Source organism: Caretta caretta, chromosome 10, assembly GCF_965140235.1.
Source record: "Caretta caretta isolate rCarCar2 chromosome 10, rCarCar1.hap1, whole genome shotgun sequence".
NCBI classification, from domain to species: domain Eukaryota; kingdom Metazoa; phylum Chordata; order Testudines; family Cheloniidae; genus Caretta; species Caretta caretta.
This window is the reverse complement of record NC_134215.1, coordinates 46,238,825-46,259,791: the sequence shown is the minus strand read 5'-3', so window position 1 is coordinate 46,259,791 and position 20,967 is coordinate 46,238,825. Positions and strand designations below refer to the sequence as shown.

Here is a 20,967-nt window from a genome sequence, read left to right as displayed (position 1 = left end):
CACACCAGGACTGGGAAAAGAACCCGAGACTGTATACTCTGGAAGGGGGGATAGTAAATGAGGCTTAGCCAGAGGGCTGAGTTGCTGAAGACCTGGTCAAAAGAACTGTGATTGCCGGCACTATCAGCCAGGGAAGGGGGCACTTGTGAGAGGCAGGTGCTGACCCCCTTACATCTTGATATAGCATTTTAACAGTTTTTTTAATGTAATTTCTTACATATACCAATAGGATAAAATTATTTAGGATGATTATGATTCAAGTCAACCACTAATTTGTAGGGCTGGGAGAAATTTCTTCTCTGAGCAAGTTATAAAATTACTGGGAGTTCTCATGCCTTCCTCAGAGACAAGGTATTGGACAAGATGGACCATTGGGTTGATCTGACATGGCAGTTCTTATGTTCCTAAAATTTTTCTTCATACTTGAGAATGGATTTGAACACACTGAAATACCAGGTAATGGTAAATTATTCTCTGTGGACACACAGGGCCAAAGGTCTATAAAGTATGGAACTATAAAAGGTGGACCTTCATCCATCACATTTGCACATGAAGACCCAGCAAAAGGATATGTTTATGCATTCTTGCCTAGTTTGCTAATGTATGTGCATTCTGTTTAGCCCTGGCACTGCAAGGAGCTTTGGAAATGCCAAATATTTCTGTTCTCATCAAAAATGAAAACAACCAAAGGGATCTTTTTGAAGTTATACCAAACTAAAGCTGATGGTGGGTTTAGAAAAGGCTGGGGGGGGGGGGGGAATCATGAAAGTCAGCATGGTTAGAAATGAGAGGGAACTGAAATGCAATCCTACCAAAGTACGCTCCAGCAAGCAGCTCCTACAATATTGAGGGGCATATGCCAGTCTAAATACACAGAGACAGAAGCAGTGTTTGTGCCATGTTGAATCACGTAACTTATGTTTTATTAATGAACAGAAATGAAATTTATTGATATCTCTGTCTCTTTATACGGTTCCACTATTCTTAACTTCTTTCAACAGTCATTTCACATCCCGTTCTGCCGTTATTAATCACTTGAAATTACCTCAGTGATATTGGGTCTCAGAAAAGTATTTTGCAAAAAGATGAGACATCATGAAACACTTGAGATTTTTCTCTCATCTTCTGAGATGTAGACAATTTTATTCCTTATCAATGACAATTTCAAATATAATGGTCATCTTACATCTTGACAAAGGATGAAGACACCCTTTGAAGTTATCGACCAAACTCCACACGCACAAAAAGCACTGGCATGACCTCTCACACCATGATTAAGAACTAAAATCTCTTTGATAATTCTGCCTTTGCTGAGTTTGAGTTTCTTGCCACAGTGTCAAGCTGATGAAACAGATTTGTTATTAAACATTACAAATAAACAGTGATTGAAGAGGCAAGGTAGAGATTTTGGCTATGACTTTCCAGAACCTTGAATCAAAGAACGGACTAATAAATTACTGCATTTCTGCAGCCCAGTGTCTCCCACAATTATTGACATTTGGGCGTGTCTCCTCTCTCTACAGCTTATGGCGGCAGATCAGAGTTTTGGAGCCACATGATCTGACCATGTCCCCTCAGCTCCTGCTTGCTTCCAGTGTGTGGGTAGCAGTTTTTACAACTCCCACCTTCATATCCGCCTAAGATGGGTTTTTTTGTCAAACTTTGGGGCAATGGTGAGCAGTGATCTCCCCGAAAGCCCTGCCTCGTGCCATTTCTGGAACTCCCTGGAGCCTCAGCTGCAGTGCCTCTCTGCTGGCTCCTCTGCACCTTCCAGCCAGGCATGGCAGAGCAACCTAAAAAGCACTGAATGAAATCAAATGTTACTCCATCTGTGAAACTGCACTCTTAGGCTCAACAGACAGTGGGTAACTTGTGCCCAACCTGCACCCAGCCTCCCATCCCTGACTCTTTTAGGTCCCGGGGCTATGAGTTGGACAGGAAAGTGGCATCCCCTACCCACCAGAGCAGCTGTAACTCCAATGTGGAAAAATGAACCGGAAGTCTCAGGGCAGAACAAGGAGTGGCTCCAAGGACAAGGAAGACCCCCAATCAGCTGACTCAAAGTAAGTCTCAAGGAGACCCTGGAAAACTGAGAGGCAGCCTTGTGGAGTCACAAATCCTAAAATGGATCCTGAACACCCTAGGGGAAGAAGCAGGTCTCATAAGCCAGCCCACACTCCTTCCCAGTTTGAACAGTGGGGCCCTGAATGTGTTTCCCCTCCTGACTCCCATGGGGAATCTGAAACTGCAAGCGAGGAGTCAGAAAGAGATCCCACGAGAGGATTTCAGGCCCTCAGCAAGGCTAGCCACACAAGGTCTCACCAGAGCCGTGACAGAGCTCATACACTGCCTAAGGGAGCAAAAAACCCCACCCACCCAAACCACACTAAAAAATCATCAGAGCAAGCAAAAAAGGGGTCCACTGGGTCATGGCGTGTGGACTTGTTGTAGGCAAATTCGGCATGGGGGGAAAAGTGCCAGCTAATTGTCCTGGTGATAATTTAGGAAGCACTGTTGATTTTGCTCCAGGACCTGACCCTCTTTGCCTGACCATTGGTGCTAGGGTGGTAAGCAGTTGAGGTACCTAGGAGGTGCAGAAATTCCCTCCAAAGTGGGAAATGAACTAGGACCTCCAGTTGGATACTATGCTTGTGGGCAACCCATGAAAGTGACAGATATTTTCTGAGCAGTGGGGAGGCAGTGGAATGATATCAGATGCACCACTGTCATCAGGAGATCAACTACTACTAGTATCATGGTGTAACCTTGAGAGGTGGTAGCTCCATGTGGTGTTCATCAGCACAATGGCCCAAGGCTGAGGTGGTGTGGGCAAGAGCTGAAGGAGGCCCAGCAGTTTCACAGGGAGGGTTTTGGTCTGGGCACAGAGGTCACAACCAAAGCATGGAGAGCCAGCCACCAGAAACTCCTCGACACCAGAGCCTGGATCTTGAATTGACCAAAGTGACCAGCCAGAGGAGAATCATGGAAGTAAGCAGCAGCTGGTGGGACAAGACCAGACCATGAGGCTGCAAAACTCTAATCCGCCTCCTTGAGCTGCAGAAAGAGGAGGGCAGCCTAGAGGTCAAGAACTGTGGGAGATGCAGCTAGCAGAAAGAAATTTTCCGTTCCGGCTGAAGATTGGGGGAAAAAATGAGGCATGTACACAACAGCTGAGGCACTGACATAGCTGCTGTACTGCTATGGGACTGGTCTCAACACCCACCACTATCTCTTGGCTCCCATGACAGTGCTTTATTATGGAGAGGCAGCAATCCCTTTCCATAGTTAAGATGGCAACCGATTCAAAGCACTTTAGCACATTCTTAACTGCACGCTCACGAGCGTCCCATTGAAAGGCCACTGGAGATTGTGGCAGTGGGTTAGAGGGCAGTTAGAGTGTATGGCACCTCTGGCGGCACAGGAGGGCTTGGGATTGTAGGATGAACCCACTAGTTGAGTGTTTCTGATAAAATGTTGTATGCAGTGTAGTTGTAGCCCTGTCAGTCCCAGAATACTAGAGAGACAAGGTGGGTGAGGTATGAAAGCTTCTCTCTCACCAACAGAAGCTGGTTCAATAAAAGACATTATCCCACCCACCTTGTCTCTCTGATAGAATGAGCAGTCATGAAATAGTTAACAATGACATTTAATCTTTACTTTTCAGAGTTAACCCATTGTTCCAGGCTTTTTTGCAAAGTTGGGAAGACAAGTCTGCATCTCTTACACTCAGCTCACATTTTCAAGGTCTGCTTCACTGCCATAAAGGCCAGAAACATATTGTAAATGACATCTTGGGCTCTGGGGCACAATTCCTCAGCAAGGGGTGGATTCCACAGCAGCTATACATGGCATGCTGGCTATGGGCACTATCACTACTGTTATTTCTGGCTCTGCATCACTGAGAGGATGCGTGTGGACAATTTCACACATTCTTTTAATAAAAAGAATTCTGTGCATTCACACACACATGCACGTAGACACACATGGCCACAGACAAATAGGTACTGCCACCCCCCATGGACACAGACACACACTATATGCACATACACCTACATAAATATACAGCTTGTATAAACATACAGTCATGCGCCTACAATTATACAAAGATGGGCATACACCACACACATACAGACACACAAACACACTAAATTCTTCCTATGTCCCAGGAGCTCAGTGCTATCAACACCTCCCAAATATCTCTGATTCACCGGAGTTCAAGTTTTAAATGTGAAGGTGAGGATGCATATATCTTTTCTTGAAGGAAAGGACCCCAATCTCTCAGCCTCATGTGCTATGCAAACTGAACAGATAAAACACAAAGCAACACTTCAGAGAGAAGAATCTTCCCAACTCATAAAGAAGCTGCCAGCTGCTTCTAGAAGCTCATTAACATCGATTATAGCCTCACCAAAGGGTATTTGATAAGACTGAATGAGAAACCTGAAGTGAGAGGCTTTGAAGATACAAAGCCCCAAAGTCTGTAAGTGAGGCCTCAGATTCTCAGAGATAAAAGCCATCATTAAAAAGGCATAAACAAAGGGCATCACAACTGTGCCACTATGTCTTCAGATTAAGAAGGATGAAATAACCTTTTACATAATGCTATTAGCATTTCTAGGGAAAACAACAGCATTTGAGGAGGTAGAAAAAATGTATTTTCTTATCATTCAGAAAGGCCAAAGGTATTTATCTGATTTAATATTTTATAATAAGCAACACAGAAAAACAGGCAGCAAGTCTGAAGTTGGCTATAACCTCCTAGTGACTTGGAAGTGTACTCTATATCCAACCCCTAACATACAGGATGGGGGTCTCACCAATAACACAGGCCTATATGTCACAACCCTCCTCAAGGCCTGTGCATAACTGGAGTTTACTTCAGGTCCAATCATATTAGCTGCTCCAGGATTTGCAGACAGGCTCCTTCATGCTCATTAACTTACCCCATAACAAATATTCCACAATGACATCCCTGTTGTCCATGAGACCAGTAACAGACACACTATGTTCAGAAGGCCTTACAAACAAAAGAGAACTCTCCAATCCTTAAGTGTCTGTCTCCAAGTCTCTTGTTGACGAGGGAAGTCTTTCCATTGCTTTCAGCTGGCTGTGGATCAGGCCTGCAATGATCCCTAGGTTTTCTAAACTCATATTCTGTGTTCCATAGACTCATAAGGCTGGTCTCTCTGGTCAGCTAGCCCCACAGTCATATAATCCTTCTGCTTGGCACACTTTTTGCCTGATGCACTTGTTGGTCCTAACACACCTATCCTAGTATGTTGGAGTGAAACAGCCGCTGATGCCTAATAACATGCCATTGTCTCTTTGGTAGATCTAATGTGAGTGCTGCAAGGGGGTGAGAGACACACATCCTTCTTTACCTTCAGAAAAAAGCACAGACCAAATACAGACTATTTTATTCCAGATATGGAGAAAAGGGCCCTTCACTACAATCATGCCCATCAGTCCCTCTGCAGAGCCTGATGAATATTTACACAGACACAAAGATTATTAGACTTAACAGAAACGTTGACGAAAAACAATGGCCCCAAATCCCTATCTAGCCACAGTCCTTGCACTATCTGGGAAGAGCCTTTTGTGCGCCCTTACAGAAAAGGAGAGCTCAAACAGAAGTATGAAAATCTCACCGACACTCATCTCTAGGCACACAGGGCTTCACCCTCATGTGGAACACTCCTGCTACATTCATATGCCTTAGTGCTAGGAAGAGAGAGTCCTATGCTCAGACTGTGGACGTGGAGAATATTGTCTTCCCTAAACACAGATTGTTTCTTATATATTAGAGCAGGGATTGGAACCTAGGTCTCCCGAGAGGCTGTACTAACTACTGGGCTACAGAGTCAGACTCTCTCACTCTCTCTGATGAATGAATATTTCATACAAAGGGGAACTGTGTGATCAGGAGAGACTGAGAAAGTCTTGCTGTAGAACAGTCCAGTGGCTTGGGCATTGGTCTGGGTGGGGCTGACCTTCAGCTTCCTGCTCTGCCTACTCTGCAGGAAAAACGTGAGTCTCACATGCTAGGTGAGTGCCAGAATCATAGACTTCCCTGATTCATTGACCCTGTTTCTCTCTCTCTCTGGGTCAATGAATATTTAAATATATAGAAAGTGGAACAGCTTCAACAGGAGAAATTAAGAAAGCCCCATCCCATTATACTCTTTGTTAGGGCACTCTGCTGGGAAGTGGGAAACCTGGGTTCCAGCCCCTGATCTGAACTAAGCAGCAGGGGGATCTCAACCCAAGTATTCTACAGCCCAGGTAAGTGCCCTGCCCATTGGAGTACATAGCTCACCCTCGCATGGCTTAGACACCTAACTGCAGGAGAACTCATAGATGTGAATCCTGAATGGAGATAGGTGCTTAGTCCCCACCCCTCTCCTTGGCATTTCCTATTGGCTAGCTTGGGCAATTCACTGCTCAGCTTGCTGGCTTTTAAGGATCCCATTCTTAGGTGCCTAACTCTCCCCATTAATTTTCTAGGGAGCCTGGGTACCTAACCCAAGGCTGTGAAATCCCCTGCGTGGCAGAGTGCCTAAAGTTAGGTACTGCAATGCAGAGTGTATGTCCTCTTTGTCGATCAACTTCCAAGGAGTTTAAGATCTTCAGAAAGTCAATAAGCCATGGGCTCCTAAGGGACTCAGGCACTTTATAAATGTTTACCCATACGTTGGTATTTTCAAAGAAGTCTTACGTTCTAGGTACCCAACTCCCAGAGAATATCAATAGGACCTGGATGCCTGACTCGCTTGGACTCCTTTGAAAAATCTTAGCCTTAGAGGAAATGTCAGCACTTTGTGAAGTGGCTGGCCTAGATTTGCCCTTTGCACCACAAGGCAGCAGTGAATAAATGGTGCCTAACACACATCCATGTTTACTTTAAATGGAAACAAAGTAGACAGTAGCCCAGCATAATCCAATAGTACTGCGTCTCAGTGCAGGAATCTTAGAATCATTTAGGGGGCAGGAACCTCAAGAAAGTCACCCTCCCCCCATATTGATGTAATTGTTTTCTAACCATTCCTAGAATAGAAGACAGTTTAGCAAATTTATCCCTTCAAAAATCAAATTTAAAGAGCATGTGCTGTCAGCACAGATCTTCCTTAATAACCAAGGAGAACTGCATGTGCCAGGGTCTCCTCCTCCGACACCATTCCCTGCCTGATGTCCCCACCTCCTCTCGTCCTTATTCCCCATCTACTGTCTTTCCCTCTCTTGATCATTTGCTTCCTGAAGGTAGATGAAAAGGAGGGTAGGACAAAGACTCAAAATAAAAGGTGCAAGACAAACAGTGGTGCAGACAGAGTAAGGCCAGGGGGCCTATGTGGCTTGGAACATTTTATTGCCTCTGATTCCTGAGTAGCATTTCTGATTTAAAGAGTTTGGAGGAATAAATGGGAGAGAATTCTAGGCTGGTGCACAGGCAAGAGAAATCTGAGCCAGGAATGAGGACAGCTGAAGGGACTTCCCATCATGGTAACCTGTAGGAGTCAGAGCTGTAAAGGGGCAGTTAGGCCACCCCTGGAGGCCACTGCAGGATTGATTCCTACCTTCTGGTTTTAGTGCTTTGTCCAATATCATATGAAATGTCTTAAGGAGGATACTTTCATCACTTTCCTTTGGAGGCAATGCCAAACAAAACCTAATACATCTCACTATCAAACACCTACTCTTCCCTTCTCTAATGCCATCCCAACATCCTACTTCTTAGATTGTAAACTAGCTGATGGATAGCAAACCTCTTAGAATGAAATAGTCAGGCCAGGAACACTGTCTTCATCTCTTTTCAGTACCTCACTAAGCACACTATTGGCTCTCAAAAAGTCATTGCCCTCATCTCAGCAAGGTCTCTTTAATCATAGAATCGTAGGGCTGGAAGGGACCTTGAGAAGTAATTTAGTCCAGCCCTCTGCATAGTGGCAGGACATAAGAAGTACACCTAGACCATCCCTGAGAGGTATTTGTCCAACCTGTTCTTAAAAACCCTTAGTGATGGTGATTCCACAACCTCCCTTGGAAGCCTATTCCAGAGATTCACTACCCTTATAGTTTGAAAGCTTTTCCTAATATCTAATATAAATCTCCCTTGCTGCAGATTAAGACCATTACTTGTCCACTCTATAACAGCCCTTAACATATTTGAAGACTGTTATTAGCCCGCCCTATTCTTCAAGATCTAACATGACCAGGTTTTTTTAACCTTTCCTCATAGGCCAGGTTTTCCAAATCTGTTGTTTTTGTTGCTGTCCTCTGGACTCTCTCCTGTTTGTCCAAATTTTCCTTCAAGTATGGCACCAAGAACTGGACACAGGACTCCAACTCACCAGTGCCAAGTACAGTGGGACAATTCCTTCCCATGTCTTACATACAACGCTCCTGTTAATACACCCCAGCATGGTATTGCCTTTTTCACAACTGCATCTCATTGTTGATTCATATTCAATTTGTGATCCACTATAACCTCTAGACCCTTTTCAGCAGTACTGCCGCATAGCCAATTATTTCCTATTTTGTAGTTGTGCATCAGATTTTTTCCTTCCTATGTGAAGTACTTTGAACTTGTTTTTATTGAATTTCATCTTGTTGATTTCAGACCAATTCTCCAATTTGGCTAGGTTGTTTTGAATTCTGATCCTGTCCTCTAAAGTGCTTGCAACTCCTCACGGGTTGGTGTCATCTGCAAATTTTACAACCCTACTCTCCACTCCATTATCCAAGTCATTAATGAAAATATTGACTAGTACCAGCCCCAGGACTGACTCCTGTGGGACCACACTAGATACCCACTTCTAGTTGGACAGCAAATTTATCTAAATATTCTTTAATCTGTTCTTTCCCCAGTTTGGCTTGCATTCCTTTCCCCTTGTTGTTAATATGAGTTGTGTTGAGTGTCTAGTCACCATTCACCTTTTTAGTGAAGACTGAAGCAAACTAGGTATTAAAGACCTCCATCTCATTTCTAATGTATTATTTCTCTGTCCTCACTGGTGTTCCAAACTCCTCACAATTTAGTGTTGTAGAATTGTTAATGTTCTGTTTTCTCCCTCTTCCAGATCATTAATAAAAAGGTTTGATAACCAAACAGGCCTGGATGCAAAATGTCCTTTGCCACCTACTACTGGGCAGGAGACTGCAACCCTTCGGTCAGATTCAGACTTATCCAGACTGGACCATAAATTTGTGATTTGTGCTCTGCTCTCTACACTAGCTCCTCGTTGAGTATTTGGTGAAATTGAAAGGTTTGGTCCTGTCTTTAAAGCCTTCTATTTCCAAGTTTACCACAGGATGGCTTCTCCATGCTTGATCGTGACCTTCCATGGCAGCTACAGTCCCTGGGAACAATGAAAATGTCACCCTCAAGACTGAGATTCGGGTGTGCGGGAGACAACTGTGTCTTGGCACTCAGCCTGGGAATCTAGAGCTCAGTGCTGGAGAAGATTAGGATGACCATGAACCTCTGCATCTTCAGACCAGTGACAATGATGGGTATCTTGTGGGTTCGGCAAGGATCAGTTTTAGATCTATCTAAATTACATGGTGCTGGGTGATAGACACCTGACAAATTCAGGTGATAAAAAGAGGTTCCCTATGTCTCTCTCCCTCTCGTTTCCCCACTCTGTAGTCAGAATTTATTGCTGTTTCACTATATGGGGTTTTGTTATATGGGAAGGCAGGACAAGGAAGTGGGTTTTGCAATTTGTTCTGAAGATGCTGAGGTTCATGGTCATCCTAATCTCCTTCTTGGCACAAGAACAAATGTGTATAAATTGGCCATGAACAAAGTCAGTCTGGATATTAGAAGGAGGTTTGTAATCATCAGAGGAGTGAGGTTCTGGAACAGCCTCCCAATAGGAGTTGTGGAGGCAAGCAACTTAATTACTTTGAGAGAGCTGGACAGATTTGAGTGTGATTGTATGACAGAGTTGCTTGCAATAGTCAGGAGTAGACTCAACAGCCCTGGGGCTCACTCTGGTTTATGTCCTGTGTTCAAGTGTAGGAGCGGAGAATTAGCCTTGACACCATGGCTGGAGATGGGATACTAGGCAAGGTCTCTGAGGTGGCAATGAGCATTCTCTCTCAGGTCCTTGGCTGGCTGGTTCTTGCTCAGGGTCTAACTGATTGCCATATGGGGTTGGGAAAGAATTTTCCCCACATCAGATTGGCATTGACCTTGGTTGTTTTTTTTTTTACCTTCTTTTTGCAGCATGTGGGTGTGGGTCACTTGCCAGGATTATCTGCGTATATCTCATTTAATCATTTGTCTGTCACTAGAGGGACCTTGAGCACTGGTTGATCTTGGTTCCTCCTATTCTCTGCCTGTGGCACATAATAGTCTAGTCTCCTGTGGGTCTTATTTACTTTGGTCTCATTTTGGTTGTTGGGTTTATCATAAGGTGGTGTTGGTGGCCTGTGAGATACAGGTCAGACTATATGATCTACTGGTCCCTTCTGGCCTTAAACTCTATTACTGGAGTCCTAGGGGCGATGATGATGATGTAATGCTTTGTGAGGAACACTTCATAAGGCATTGCATAGAATGTTGTGGTAAATACCCACTGACAAGATGCCATATGATGCGTTGGATTCACCTGCTATTCTTCAATTTGTGATGAACGAGAGTTTGAATCAGGTAGTTTGTTTTATTACTGATGTTTTAATCACAGTGTTCTCTCTAGAGGTGTTTCTCTAGGGAGAAGTGCTTAGACACCAAGAGCAGTATGAAGTCTGAGTGAAGCAGGCTCAGCGTGAGTTTTTATAACCAGGTGTGCAGTATCTGGGATAGCAGAGAAACTCAAGGTTTGGAGCCCTACGCTGAATACACTGCAGCCATAGTCCCAGCACCATTGCCAGAAAGTGCCTCTGAATTCCCATTGTTTTATTTCTGTTACATTACAGTGGACACTCTGAGGGGAAAAAAAAATCTTAACTTGTGTAGACAGCTTAAAATATTATTACAGCTGGAAAAGCTCTCAAGATGGCCAGAAAGTGTGATACTTCTTTAAAGAAATGGGAACACCCATTGCCATATTAGAGACTGACGAACATTGCATTATGACACTTACAAACTACTCTGCGAACATCACCATCAGGAGAGGGAATACAAGAACATAGAAAATGCCAAGAAGGATAAAAGCAGAGGGCCATCTAGCTCAGTATCCTACCTCTGACAGTGACCAGTACCAGATGCTTCAGAGAAAGGTGCAAGAAGCCCCATAATGGACAGTTATGGAAAAACCTTCCCAAGGGAAAATTTAGAGTCTGGCTCATACGCTGAAGGAGAAGGCTTATTATTGTATCCTATCTAATGTAACGGTGGATGTTGTTATAGATATAATTCACTAGTCCCTTTTGGCATCTACCTATACCAGAGGTGGGCAAACTATCGCCCGTGGGACCGTCCTGCCCGGCCCCATAGCTCCTGGTCCAGGAGGCTAGCCCCCAGCCCCTCCCCCCCGTCCCCCCTCCCTTGCTGCCATGCGGGCAGCCAGGACTGTGAGCTCCTGCCGCTGTGAGCGGCATGGTAAGGGGGTGGTGACAGCGCACGCAGCGGCGTGGAGGGTTGGGTAGATGGGGGGTCTCAGGGGGCAGTCGGGAGCAGCAGGTGGCTAGGGGCGGGGGGCCCTGGGGGGCAGTCAGGGGACAGGGAGCAGGGGGCGGTTGGATAGGACGGAGGTTCTGGGGCGGTCAGGGAACGGAGGGGTTGGATAGGGGGTGGGATCCCGGGGGGGCAGTTTGGGGTGGAGGGGTGCCAGGAGGGGGCAATCAGGGAACAAGGAGCAGGGGGGATTGGATGGGTCAGGAGTTCTGAGGGGAACAGTCAGGGGGCGAGAAGTGGGAGAGGGTGAATAGGGGGCAGGGGCCAGGCTGTTTGGGGGGCACCACCTTCCCTACCCGGCCCTCCATACAGTTTTGCACCCCAATGTGGCCCTCAGGCCAAAAAGTTTGCTCACCCCGACCTATTCTAAGCCCTTGGCTGCAATATGGTAATCAGCCTTTCTATTTGTTGTCACTGGCATTCGTTGTATGGAGGTTCTCACCTAACAGTGAAATGAGTGGCAAACAATTTCTAGCTACTTTCTCTTTGTCACTATGACCTCGCTCTTCAACAGCTGTACTGCTCTGAAAATAAGTGGTACATGCTTATTTTCTAAGACACAGCTTGGAAAGCCCAGGTTTTTGCAAGCAGTCTGGTTAAGGAAATATATTTTAGGACATCTTGCAAGCTACTAATTAAAACATTATGCATATATAACGTGTCTGCATGAGTCAGAAAGCATGCAGCATTTAAAAGCTGATATTTGTTTGTCCTATAGTTTAATATCTTATGTTGGCACTTCAGAGCAGCCACAGCACAACACAGTAGTACTATGACTGGTAGGACAGCATAACTGATGGCAAGTGAGTGCCTACCAGTATAAAAAAAGGGAGGAAAACACTCTCACATCCACAGTTAGTATTCCACAGTTTGCCGATTTGTCACCACTATCTTTTCAAAAGGCTTTTGATTTCACTTGTACAGCCCTTTCCTGTTCTCATCGTCACATCCCCTAACATTTTTCCTGGGAAAAAGAATTCTTCATAATAAGCCCTGTATTTTGTTTTACCTGAAAGACCTTTTTTCCACAGCCCTTGTAATGTCTTTTCTTTCTTTTATCCTGGAGTTTGGTATTAAAAAATGGTATTTCTCCCTTGCAGCTTTTACTGAGATTGTGTGTCTTGATTCTCTGTTCCACTTTCTCTCCCCCATTAACACCACCAGCCACTTGTGTGGGCTAGAAATCTAACGAGACACATTCTGCCATAAGAGAAGGAAGTATCTTTTGACACCAGGATATTCACGTTTTACCAGGAAGTAAAAGCAAATGTTATCCAGATCTGGGGAATGTAAGGCTGAAAATGTTCTGGTCCACAGCTCCATCTCAAATTCACAAGACTCGAAGGGAGTCAGAAATCACACACAATTTATTTGGCCACTTTTAAACTTAAAACTATAGGAAATATTTTCAAATGTAAATACCTAAAGGTAGTTGCTGAATTCCAGAGTTGGGAATAAAAACTTTTGTTTATGTACTGACCATGGATTGAGTATCTAGCATTAGTCCCTGGAGAGATGGAAAGTGGACGAAAGATTGTCATCGAAGGAGGGGATACACTAGGATGTCCAGGCTTCCTATCCCTGCAGTAAGGGTTGGAGAGCATGCCAGCATATTTTTCCATTTGAAGCCCTGATGCGCGTAGGATAGGACCCAAGCACAGATGGGGAAGAGAGGGAGAATATAAACTTTTAGGGTTCTCTTTGGGGGTCAGGAGAATATGTAAGAGAAAGTCATTGTTAAAACAGAAAGCAGCTTTTGGAATCACAAGCTGCTGAGTCCATGGACCAATAATGTTTCATCCTAGGAGTTAGAGGAATCCCAGGTGTTACTGAAAGCTATTACCTCTTTAGGGAAGTAATGAATGTTGTTAAATACTCACCTTCTCCTGACAGCATGCACCATCTGTGAATTGCTGTGGAGCTGATCTGTTCCCATGAAGGGTTGCTGAGGGTCTATGATAAAGCTCTTCTCCCAATACTAGTATGCCTGTCTGATCAGAATGGCGTGACTATGTGGAAATCAAAGCTCTGCAGCTTGTCGGAAGGAGAGATCAGATGTGGTGATAGACACAGAGGCTGCAATAGCTTGTCTATGCAGCAGCATCAATCATACAGCAGCAAGTCACTTGCTAAACTGAGAAAAGAACAACTCAGGAAGAAATGGAGCAGGCTGTGAAAGCAAACACGGGGCATTAATTAATTTTTAGATGAAGTCATGGAAGACAGGAAGATGAGATCAAGGTAATTCCCTTTTTATTCATTATTAGTTGGAGCTATGGTAGAGAAGAATTTTCTTTTCATTTTCTTCTGAATTTGTGTCATCTTTCCTTGGGATAAGGCCCTAGTAAAACAAGTACTTGGATACCACAGTGATGGGTGCACCACAGGGGCATAAATAAATCCTTGCTGAGGGGCTGAAAATATTCATTAGTGTGAGACTGAGACACATTTTTGTTCCACAAGAACCCTTCCTCAAGATGGATGGTGCTCAAAGAATGAGGCACTCCTCCTTCTGCTTCTTTTTCTCCCCAAAATTCACTGATTGGTCCAGGTCTTATTTACTGCACAAGATTCAAACTTTGTCCTGAATACAGAATGATTAATTGTCTCTGGTGCCCCTCATCACAGTGTCTGAGCACCTCTCAAACATGAATGGACTTATCTTCACAGCACTCCCATTTTATTAATGTCAAATGAGGCACAGGGAGATTACAGACAATCTTTTCAAAAATGTCCACTAATTTTAAATGCCTCAATAAGCAGGTGTCAAACCTAACACCTGAAGTCTTTTTAAATTGTGCTGAGCACCCACAGCGCCCAATGACTTCAGCAGGAGTTGACCCTTCTGAAAACTTGGCCCTAGGTGTGTCCAGCTGGGCACTGATAATTAGCATCTCCTCAGAATACTTGTTTGATACCTTGTGTCATGTCACATAGGGAATCAGTGGTAGAGCCAGAGATAACCAAACTCTTCTTGGTTCTGCTACAGTGCCTGAGGCACAAGAGTATCTTTCCTTTTTGCAGCCCCGACCTCATTCACTGTCCATCCTGTGCACTGAATGAGGTGGGGTCCTGTAGAAAAAATATTGTGTGATCATGTAATAGTGTATCATTATGCATATGCACCAGGGGGCCAAATAAAGGTTGCCCAGGCATCCTAAATTCTTGAGTTTTGGCCTTTTCCTTTTCTGGTCTGCTAGCAAAAACCACCAACTACTCCTGATTTTGTGGCTATATTACATTTGACTCCTGGCAATTTGAATTAATTGTCTGAGGTTTACCTACTATGTAAATTAACACAACGTTCAGACTATCTTAGCCTTGAGGACTAGACGAGATCAAGTTTTTGGCATTTTTTCCCCCTCCTCCAGATCCCATCTGACTCCATACAAAACCCTGTCTTGTTCACTGTCCATTCTATACAGGGGTCCCATGGAAAACAGTAGGTCCAATATATAAAATGGGATGACCCATGCAACTATAGACTGGCAGTCATAGTGGTCCCTTCTGGCCTTGGAATCTATGCATCCTTGTTCAACCCCTTCCTTCAAGGGTTATGCAGAGAATAGGAGCGCTTGCATTGCTCTCCACATGGTCATGACATTTGCAGTTCTGTATTAATACAATGACTATAATCCAATCTCATGCTTCAGAGATTCAACCCATCACTGACTTCTCCCCCTTCCCCCCCCCCCCCCACATCGGCTGGACGTATTCAGGTGTTTGTCTGATTGTTTGTGGCTGGCAGTGGGACGCTAGATGGGGTGGACCAGTGCTGAGGTGGTAGAGAGAATCCTTATTCTTAGATGCGGAGGTAGTGGGTCTTGGTCACATGGTCAGGGTCAAACTGATCACCAGACTAGGGGTCAGGAAGGAATTTTCCCCCAGGCTAGATTGGCAGGCATGTTGGAGGGTTTTTGTCCTCCTTTGCAACATGGGGCATAGATTGTCTGCTAGAAACATCTGGGTGTACCCTACCTAATTCCTTGCCATTACAGGGGACTCAGACATTGGTGGCACTTTGGGATCTCCTGTTCTCTGCCTGTGGCTCACAACAGTTTAGCCTTCATTGCTAGGGGATGTCATGAAAGCTGAAAGCATAACGGGGTTCAAAAAAGAAGTAGATAAGTTTATGGAGGATAGGTCCATCAATGGATATTAGTAGGGCCCTATCAAATTCACAGCTATGAAAAATGCATCATGGATTATGAAATCTGGTCTCCCACCATGAAATCTGGTCTTTTGAGTGCTTTTACCCTATCTTATAGCGATTTCATGGGAGACCAGTATTTCTCAAATTGGGGGTCCTGACCCAAAAGGGAGTTGCAGGGAGCTCGCAATGTTTTTAGTGAGGCTGCAGTATTGCCACCCTTATTTCTGTGTTGCCTTCAGAGATGGGTGGCTGGAGAGCGGTGGCTGGTGGCCGGGCACCCAGCTCTGAAGGCAGCACCTCACCAGCAGCAGCGCAGAAGTAAGTGTGGCAATACCATACCATGCAACTCTTACTTTTGCCCTGCTGCCTTCAGAGCTGGGGGCTGGAGAGTGGTGGCTGCTGACTGAGGGCCCAGCTCAGCAGGCAGCAGCGCAGAAGGAAGGGTGGCAATACCATACCATGCCATCTTTACTTCTGTGCTGCTGCTGGCAGCAGCTCTGCCTTCAGAGTTGGGCTACCAGCCAGCAACCACTGCTCTCCAGCTGCCCAGCTCTGAAAGCACCGTCACCACGAGCAGCAGCGCAGAAGTAAGGGTAGCAGTACCACAACCGTGAAACCACGCCCACAACTTCTTTTTGGGTCAGGACCCCTACGATTACAACACTGTGAAATTTCATATTTAAATAGCTTAAATCATAACATTTACGATGTTCAAAATCCTCTGACTGTGAAATTGACCAAAATGGGCCATGCATTTGGTAGGGTCCTAGCTATTAGCCAAGATGGTCAGGGATGTAAAACCATGCTCTGGGTGTCCCTAGTCTCTGACTGCCAGAAGCTGGGAGTGGATGGCGGGGGATGGACCACCCGATGATTATCTGTTCTGTTTGTTCCCTCTGAAGCACCAGGTGTTGGCCACTGTTGGAAGACAGGATATTGGGCTAGATGGATCATTGGTCTGACCAATGTTCTTAAGGACTAAAATGTTTTGGTCTAACTATAGTTATTAGGCTCAACACAAGGGTAACTGGGTGAAATTTAATGGCCTGTGTTATACAGTAGTTCAGACTAGATGATCTAATGGTCCCTTCTGGACTCACATTCTATGAAAACTGTGACCCCAATTTAGTGATGTTATCAGCTCCAGCCATCTGTCTTGTGTGGGGCTGTAGGCTAAAGTCTGGATGCTGCTTTCAGTTGGCTGGCTAACCCACCCATTTTGGAGGAGGCCACATCACTCAGGTACTGATAGTGTTCCAGTGTCTCATGATTCCCTCTCCCCCATTTGCCCAGAAGGACAGACAAGTTCTCTCACAATTCACTGCAAAAGAATTATAGAGCAGCTCAGTTTACTGCACCACAAAAAACCATAGGCTATGCCCCCGTAAGTCCTAGCGACACACACCTGGAGAATGCAACACTTGTCAGAACACAGTCATCCGGGAAGGGCTCTGCAGCCTATCTGCTTACATCTGGGCTAGGCTAACCCAAGTGTCAATCACACAAGTTAACTTCAGTGAAGACATACTCTCAAGGTGATCTGCAAAGCTTTTGCGTTTGTTCACTTTTTCAGCTTGGGACTCTATCTAGTTTTGGTACTTATTTGGCCCCCATCGCCACAGTATTTGAGCATCTCACAATCTTTAATGTATTTATCCCAAGAACATGTTTGTGAGATAGGGAAATACTGTTATACCCATTTACTGAAGGGGAACTGAGGCACAGAGAGATGAAAGGCTAGATCCACGAAGTTACTTATGTGCCTAAGTCAAACATTTAGGTGCCACTGACATTCTCAAAACCACCACTCAGTGGCTGTAGGTGCCTATTTTTCCACCAGTACATGTGTGCAAAGCCACCTAAATGCTAACACTGCCAGATAACTAACAAGCTCTTGAAGCCCTCAATAAAGGGCTGGTGGCCCCCTCAAACTAGGCATTCCCTCCATCTATCTTGCCAGTGGAGTCTGATCCCATAGGCATTCTCAGACCATGTTTAAAACACAAGGCAGCCATGGGGAAGCAGGTCATGAATTTTCAGGGTGGGTATATGTGTGCGCCTCGTGCACTTACTTAGGCTTTAGCAGACACAAGTTCAAATCTCCGCTCTGCCTGATTGGAAGAATGGGTCTGAACCCAGGTTTCCTATATCCCAGGGGAGTGCCCCCACCAGTATGCTTTTGGGGTATTCTGGGTTAGGCTCTCTCAATCTCTCCTGTTGAAGCTTTATACTTTGTATAAAAAAATATTCAGTGGGCCAGAGAGAGAGAGAGACTAACTACTGCCCAGTGATTAGGGTACTCAGCTGGGATATAAGAAACTTAAGTCCCTGCACCAATGAACACTGAAGTACTTCTGTTGATTTAGCCCTGAGTGACTTGCCCAAGGTGACACAGGCTGTTTGTGGGAGAGAAGGAACAGCGTGTGGATCTCACCCTGTGTGGTGCTCTCACCACTGGACAAACCGTTGCAGGTGCCCATGGTTCGTGAAGATCAATTTCTGCTTTTTTGTCAAAATCCCTGTTTTATTTTTATGAAAAATATTAGCTCTGCCTTTCTCTAAAAAATTATTCTGCCCTGCCAACATCACTGCTATCTGCATGCCAAGCAGAAACAAACAGCATTCTCCCCTCTATCACTTTACCTATTGTGACACTGCTTCCCATATTTTCATAGTAATATTATATGATTATGTCATAATTATCATGTATTTTATGCAAGATAGATCATGTGAGGTATCATTCGAAAGGGTATGATTTACTGACTATGATTATCCTATTTTTATGCATGTATCTTTTTTGTATCTGAAGTTAGGAATATTGACTATATATCTATACTACAAAAGTGTTTGCACCTAGGAAACACCCACCAGACAGAATGCAATCAGTCTGGCTGGCTAGCTGGAAACAAGTCAATGGACCATTAGGGAGAACAATAGGTCTTTGAAGATACTAATCTCCCACTTTCCTGAGAAGCTTTCCTGGGATGTTACAAACAGCCTCTGCCTCATGGCTCCTTTGACACTGCAGGGTCATGTGATCAAGTCATCTGGTCCTGGATTCCATGATAGAATACCAGTATTTTTCCACTGGTGGCAGCGGGGAACGACATACTGGAAAACAAAAGATTCCGGCCATACGAAAAACCTATTTAAGGCAGAGGAGTGCCATAATCAGGATTCCTTCTTCACTGAATCCCCACCCAGGATGACTGCTGAAAACATAAGAAACAAAGACAAAGAGTTGGGGGGGGGAAGGATTGAACCCAGGCTAGAGGGGGTGGGGCCTGTGAAAGAAATACATGGAGTTTTAAGCTGTAAGCAAGAGCAGCTTGCCTTCAAGAAACTCTACAATCTGCCTAAAACAACATTTAGGGTGAGAATTTGTTACTTGTAACCAGTTTTGTTAGTATCTTAAGCTTAGTTTGTGGTTTTGTTTATTTCCTATGGTAATCTGCTTTGATCTGTTTGCTAACTCTTATAATCACTTAAAATCTATCTTTTGTAGCGAATAAACTTGTATTTGTTGTCTCTAAAACCAGTCTGTGGAATTCATAATGGGGATGGGGGGGGCAAAAAGCTGTGCATATCTTCCTCCACACTGAGGGAGGGGGTGAATTTCAATGAGCTTACGCTGTGACGGGTTCAGTCACAGAGACCCCCCTTGAGGCTGTCACCTAATGTACTGGAATTACCTCTGAGCCCGTTTTCCACTGCCAACTTGGGAATCCAGAACCCTGCCTTGTTGAGCCAGACATGCTAGTCTGCTGCAACACAGACCCAGGTCTGGTCCATGCCCCGAAAATTGAAGACTTTAACCAAAAACTGCTCAGCAAGTCACCTATCTCCAGCACCCAGTCACCCAGCTCTCAATGGGATCCAAATAAATCAGTTTTACTCTGCATAAAGCTTATACAGGGTAAACTCGTAAATTGTCCACCCTCCATAACACTCATAAAGAGATTGTGATGGTGCCCCCCATAAGGCTTTATGGAAATATACTTATGAATGTATATATGACATAACTGGAATGTGTTTTATGCTACATATGCCATGTAACATATCCCTGTAAAGGTTATGATCTACTGAATCTATTACTCCTATTTGTATGCAAGTATCATTTTTGTATTTGAAGTTATGAATATTGGCTGCATATTCGTTTGATTCTGAGTAGGTTTTAGTGAAGCAGTTGGTCAGCTTCCTGAGAAAAGACTATTCCCAGTAAGCGCCCAATCAAGAAGCCCTTAAGCCAACAATGAGCTTGGAGACGCCAATCCACATCTGGGCTTTCCCAGGGATGTGGCTTGGCTGGTAAGGAACTCAGTCATTCATGGACATGTGACTTGCCCAGGTGACTCCAACACTCCATTTTGTAGCTAGACTTTGCATAGGAGAGAGGAGGGGGTCTCCACCCACAAGAGAGAGCCTATTTAAACCCCTCTATTTTGTCTTCAGCTGGCTAAAGAGAGAGCCTCTCCACCCCCAAAGATACCTGAAAAAAACTGGAACAAAGGACAGTAACTACAGGGGGTGTCAGTGATTGCTGGACCCAGACTAGAAGGAGACTAGTCTGTAAAAGAAAGCTTGCTGGAACTGGTGAGGTTTTTATCTGTATTCAGTTTTATTACTGTACTAGACATAAACTTGCACGTTTTATTTTATTTTGCTTGGTAATTGTTTGTTCTGTCTGTTACTACTTGGAACCAATTAAATCTGCTTTGGATATGAGTCAACAGTTGCCAAGAAGGCTAACAGCATTTTGGGCTATATAAGTAGGGGCACTGCCAGCAGATCGAGGGACGTGATCGTTCCCCTCTATTTGACATTGGTGAGGCCTCATCCGGAGTACTGTGTCCAGTGTTGGGCCCCACACTACAAGAAGGATGTGGAAAAATTGGAAAGCGTCCAGCGGAGGGCAACAAAAATGATTAGGGGACTGGAACACATGACTTATGAGGAGAGGCTGAAGGAACTGGGATTGTTTAGTCTGTGGAAGAGAAGAATGAGGGGGGATTTGATAGCTGCTTTCAACTACCTGAAAGGGGGTTCCAAAGAGGATGGATCTAGACTGTTCTCAGTGGTAGTAGATGACAGAATAAGGAGTAATGGTCTCAAGTTGCAGTGGGGGAGGTTTAGATTGGATATTAGGAAAAACTTTTTCACTAAGAGGGTGGTGAAGCACTGGAATGCGTTACCTAGG

General features: G+C 44.6%; 1 long non-coding RNA gene across 6 annotated transcripts in view; it reads right to left on the bottom strand.

Moving 5' to 3' along the window:
* Positions 1-20,967, bottom strand: part of LOC125643606 (uncharacterized) — a 57,099-nt gene that overhangs the window by 32,229 nt on the left and 3,903 nt on the right. For all 6 annotated transcript variants that reach the window (XR_007358762.2, XR_007358763.2, XR_007358765.2 and 3 more), the window contains exon 2: positions 16,985-17,091. This is a non-coding gene — a long non-coding RNA (uncharacterized LOC125643606). The remainder of the gene's footprint in view (positions 1-16,984; positions 17,092-20,967) is intronic.